The following is a 6000-nucleotide window of genomic DNA, read 5'->3' on the forward strand; positions in this document are numbered from 1 at the left end:
GCCACTGTATCCATAAAAAGGGGCAAAATCACTACATGTGATGGAATTGAAATGGCCAATGGCCAACTAATTAAATGCAATGAAAATGAAGCCTACAAATATTTAGGCATTCTGCAGTTGGATAACATCAAGCATGGAGAAGTAAAAACTATTGTCAGGGGAGAGTACACCAACAGAGTTAGGAAAATTTTGAAATCTAAATTGAACGGTGGAAATACAATCAAGGGTTCAAGGGATCGAAAAACCAGGAAACTAATGACAATGCATTACAGTTTACATCCATGTGGTGATACTGATAGACTATACCTGCCCCGAAAATCAGGTGGCAAAGGATTATTACAAGTGAAGCAAATAGTTGAAGAAGAAAAACATGCACTGGCTGATTATTTAAAAGAAAGTCAAGAACATCTATTAATCGAAATAAAGAACAAAAATCTATTGAAGGTCCAACAGATGAAACAAGAATACAGAAAAGATGTGATAAAATCAAGAATGGAGAGTTGGCAGAACAAAGCATTGCATGGCCAATTTCTGGAAAAAATAAAAGATAAAGTGGACAGTGAACAAACTTGGTTATGGTTAACAACAGGTACATTAAAGAAAGAAACAGAGTCACTAATCCTGGCTGCGCAAGAACAAGCTATCCGCACAAATGCCATTAAGGCCAAAATCGAAAAATCCTCTGATGATGCCAAATGCAGACTTTGCAAAGAAGCTGATGAAACTGTTGATCACATACTCAGCTGCTGTAAAAAAAATCACGCAGACTGATTATAAATTGCGGCACAATTCAGTAGCACAAATGATCCATTGGAATTTGTGCAAAAATTATAATATTAAAACAGCAACAAACTGGTGGGAACATAAGCCTGAAAAAGTCACCGAAAATCAGATGGTCAAGATCTTGTGGGATTTTCGCATACAAACCGACAAAATACTGGCGCATAATACACCAGACATCACACTGGTTGAGAAAAATAAGGTCACAATCATAGACATCGCAATACCAGGTGATAGCAGGGTCGATGAGAAGGAATATGAAAAAATCACGAAATACCTGGACTTAAAAATTGAAATTCAACGATTATGGCACAAACCAGCAGTGGTAATTCCAGTGGTAATCGGCACACTGGGTGCTATTCCAAAAGCACTGGAATTACATTTAAAACAGTTAAAAATTGACAAAATCACCATCAGTCAAATGCAAAAAGCCGCACTGCTTGGTTCTGCATGCATATTACAAAAATACGTTACAACGTCCTAGGCCCCTGGGTGGGGCCCGACTAGTAACCAATGCCAAATCCGGCGAAACAACTGGCCGCTGTGATACAATTGTATAATAATAATAATAATAACAACAACAACAACTTCGCTAAATGGGTGGAAAACCAGAGATGTTTTAGGAATGAGAAAATGTACAGGCAGCAGAAACAACCCTACTTGAATTATGAAACAGTTTTTATGAAATCTGATGTAAGAAAAGTGAAATACCCTTTTTGAAAAATAGATATCTATCTGAAGCTATTATCACTATGTGTCAGTTCTGGGGAAAGAATAGAAAGAGGTGTGTCCATCTGCAACGTTCCTCATTTTATCCTCCCGATTTTGAAGTGACAGGATGATTAAATGGGTGAAAAGGAAGATGTGATCTTGAAGCGGCATGTGGAAACGGAGAATTACTTGTTCTCTTTCCTGTTATCTACTGTCTGAGATCTGTGAATCCAAAATTGCCCAGAACAAAACTCTTTGGCATGATGGAAGCATAGCCCTATCACATCATTACTCCTCTTCCTTATCTACAAAATCACTTCATACACAACAAGTAAAATGAATAACTAATGATTGAGTAAAAACAAAATGCTCCCTGAAGACAGATGAATATTTCACAAAGAAAATATCATGATTTTTCACTTTATGTCCCCACATGCAGCTAAGCAAATCTGCCTATTTCTGTGAAAGCAAGTTCATCTTTGAAAACTGCAATTCTGATCATTTAGTCAATGTAAGCCAAATAGAGTCAAACTCAACAGGTCCCAAATATTATTCCAAAGAAATGCTTGGCTTCTAAGAAAAGAGGGTTCTCTCCATATCCCAAACACACTTTGTCAAATACATCCAGTTGGGTTTACTTCTCTAAAAAGACTAAGTCACTCACCACATCTCCTTGTTGCTTTACTTATATCAGAAATAAATCTTGTTGTGTTCTTACTATTATTCAAACAAAAGACACTTGAATCAGGTTTCTTTTCTCGTGCTTCCTTTACTGAAATTTCTAGAAAATCTCACTCCGGAGGTCACTCCAGAGCATGAACTAGAATATATTGTGGATAATTGCCCTGTTTGAATCAATATGCTTTATCTTCTTTCTTTAATCAGAGATAGACAGCAATTTGCCATTTGACCCAGAAGAACAGGATTTCCCAACCATGGCAACTTTAAGATGTGTGGATTTCAACTCCCAGGATTCTCTAGCTGCCTAAGGAATTCTGGGAGTTGAAGTTCACATGTCTTAAAACTGCCAAGGTTGGGAAACCTTGCAGTAGAAGGTACAGGGCAGTGGTGGGATTCAATTTTTTTTACTACTGGTTTTGTGGGCGCAGCTTTGTGGGTGTGGCATGGTTTTGTGGGCATGGCAGTTGAAGGTTACTGCAAAATCCCCATTCCCTCCCCATCTCATTAACCTGCTTTCCAGCTTCGTTCTCCTGTTCAGGGCAACAAAAGAAGATCAGCTGGGAGGCAGCAGGGGTGGGGCCAGCCTATTTGCCAGTTCTCTGAACTACTCAAAATTTCCACTACTGGTTCTCAAGAACCTATCAGAACTGGCTGAATACCACCTCTGGTACAGAGAAAAGAGCAAGTAGAGATTCCATGGGAAGAAACATAAGCTACGTCACCCATCCCAAAAAAATTGAGCTAAGAAGTTATCTTCTACTGTGGGTGAAGTGAAGACAGTGGTACTTCCTAATAGTAAAAGACACCCTAGTACTAGAAAGGAACCATTATATTGCATCACATATAATTCGGAGCAATAGATCAATAAAAATGTCAGTGAAGAATCTGGGTATTTCCAAAGAAATGATCTGCTTCTCACTTCACATTTTAAAACTTGAAATAGAACAGCAGCTTGAAATTTCCACTGCCAGTTAGTAAAAACACACAGCCCAGCTTCCAGCTGCACGGGTTTCCTGCTGCCCTCTAAGAGTGTTGATGGATTGGAGCTCTGAGGAACAAAGGTAGTCATTGAGCCCTTTGTATGCTCCACAGAAGTTAGTACAACTAAGCTAAAGAACTGCAGATGCTGGCTTTGCATTGGAAGAATAGATACAGGAAATATAAACACATCCAGTTGGATTGTAAAAACCATCACATAATCCTTCACATTATGTCTTTGAAAAATGACAGGAAAACAACTGCAAATTTAGAGAACAGAATTGCATTTGCATGGACGCCACACACTCACATATATACAGATATAGACACACACACCTAAAGAAGATAACTTCGTAGCTGATTGGGCATTATAGGCCCACCTAATGGGAAACAATATGAAGGAAAAATTTTTTTTTGATTTGAACCTAGACACTTTATTAAGTGATAGACATGTTTGATATACATATATAATCTGTCCCCTGAAGTCTGGCAGGCTTCCATCGATTGATTGATTGATTGATTGATTGATTCAGTCATTCATTCATTCATTCATTCAATTTTTTTTATAGCCAAATCTATCAAGTGATTCTGGGCAACTTGCAATTCTAAAACAATTAAAAACAATAAAAATAGAAAAACATCCAGAAAATAACGTTTTGAAGACGTAGCTTTTCCCTCAATCATTGAGCAAAGACTAAATAATTGCATGTTAGAACTGATTTTTATTGTATTTTTTAATTGGTTGTGTTCTATATGATTTTGTATTGGGAAGTGCCCAAGAAAGATGGGAAGCTATATAAATATTATAATAAACAAACAGACAAACAAACAAAAATTATATTTTATTATGTGGCCACAGCAGTGTGATAGCTTAGTGGTGAAGGTGCTCTCCTTCCACTAAGAAGGTTGAGAGTTCAAACCTAGGTAGTTTCTCTCTTAGGGTGAAAAGAAAAAATATCTGCTGTGAACTCCATGTAGGCATCAGGAAGGGCATCCGGCCATTAAACGCTCAGCTCTATCTAGTTGTCCTGCCCCTGCCCCAAATTAAGGGATTACTACTTCTTTTTTTGTAAAAAAACAAAGACACATGAGGCTACAATAAAACAATGCTTCATTTGCAAATTGTAAATAACCAAGTCCTAGTTTAGTTCTAACGCAAGTTTTCTTAACTTTGTTTTTATATTTATGTTTATATTATTTTGTAAGTTGCCTTATCAATGAGATGTACATTATATAAAGTTAATAAATAATAAATAAATAAAAATCATATTAAAATCAAAAAGACATATATGTAGCACTTTATCCAACAAAAGTACTGTACATTAGAGAAATTGAAGATATTCCAGCGATAATGAGGATTTGATTATTTTATGTAGCATAAACACCTATGATTTCAGAATTAATATTTAAACAAAGCTACCCCTTTAATTTATACACCTAAGAATGTTAGAAAATTGCAGGGCAGAATTCAGTTGGAGGATATTGCTTGTGTATTTTTCAGCCAGAGCTTGGCAGGAGAATTTGACACCTAGATTGTTCTTTACTATGATATATTTTTTTCTGAGCTCAAACTCTTTCTAATTTCCTCAATCTCATCGAAATCATTTAAAATTTGGGCAAATGCTTCCCCTGCTGCTTTTGTTAAATAATTGGAAGTGGGGGAAATGTGCCCTGTCACAAACCCATATTCAGATCAGTCTCTTCCCAGGCTTACTAATGCGAAGTTTATGTCATTGCCACAGGTGGGCATATATCCTGTAAGCACAGAGGCTCCTTTTCAGAAACGAAACATTTATAGAGTTGGGAAGACACGCGATTCTTTAAAATAGTCATATATTCTTTATGTATAAGGGTGTTGACACTGTCCCTGTAACCTCAGACTTTTTCATTCTTAAACACCAGAGCTGAAAAGTGTGACATGCCAAGAGGAAGAGAAAGTGGCTGGGTGAGAAGGGGAGGGGGACCAATTTACAGTAAGGTGATAATTCACGGGCATGTACTTCGCTTCCTTCTTTGGATCCCATTGTGTGATTGCCAGTTACTGCCTAGCTAGCGTGACTGTGCCATTCACAGCAGTGAGCATATAGCAGCCCTTGATGGAGTATTGGTGGTGGCCTTTTTTTTAAAGAAGAAAAACACCATCATAAGTTCATTTTTGGTTTTCTCAAACAGTGATGCCTTTCAAAAGTACAAAAGCCGACCCATAGCAAATAACAGTTGCATTGACTTCTCCCCTTCAGTTTGAGACAAAAATACTTCCACACCTTGCAAATAAAACCAAATAAACAGACCAGAATTACAAGGAGAACTTACCACATTCCACCCCTTGGTACACCTGGTTGTAAGAGCTGCTTGGGACAGGGAGAAGAACAGCCTTAAGATTTGTTTCTTGGTTCAAAGGAGCAGTAACCGAGTTGATCAGAGACTTCCTCCAGTTGTTCTCGGTTCTGCTGGTGCATGCATCTTTCCTTATGTTATATGGGTTGAGAAGAAAGCAGAGAGGTCACACAGAGGGACAGCCCCTGTCCTTGAACCAGCTCCAGAGAGGGAACTAACTAAGAGCTGAACAGACAACAAGAAAGAGTTGGTGATGGGAGGGACTTTAACAGATGAAGCTTTTCATGGCCAAGGGAGAAGCATGACTTATCACAGCCCCATGCTATCTCTCTTCCCCAATCTGCAGTCCTGTGGTTTAGCAAAGCTGATGGGAATATGCATATCTGGAGGACATCAAGAAAGCTCTTCACTTACTATCAGCTCATGATCACATGGAGCTACCCAGTTGTTGTTTTTTAAAGGCAGGCATCTGACTGGCAAAATTCTAGGTTGTGAAAAGCTTTGCCTGTTGAA

At 38.0% G+C, this 6000-nt stretch overlaps 1 protein-coding gene across 1 annotated transcript in view; it reads right to left on the minus strand.

Moving 5' to 3' along the window:
• Window positions 1-5508, minus strand: part of ITGB7 (integrin subunit beta 7) — a 48085-nt gene extending 42577 nt beyond the window's left edge. Inside the window, exon 1 of the mRNA XM_087710563.1 lies at window positions 5464-5508. The gene's annotated coding sequence lies outside the window, so the exon portion shown is untranslated. The remainder of the gene's footprint in view (window positions 1-5463) is intronic.
• Window positions 5509-6000: the final 492 nt, after the last annotated feature.

The sequence above is a fragment of the Thamnophis sirtalis genome, unplaced genomic scaffold (assembly GCF_051295495.1).
Source record: "Thamnophis sirtalis isolate CommonGarterSnake01/CBP01778 unplaced genomic scaffold, rThaSir2_p1.2 scaffold_3, whole genome shotgun sequence".
NCBI lineage: Eukaryota > Metazoa > Chordata > Lepidosauria > Squamata > Natricidae > Thamnophis > Thamnophis sirtalis.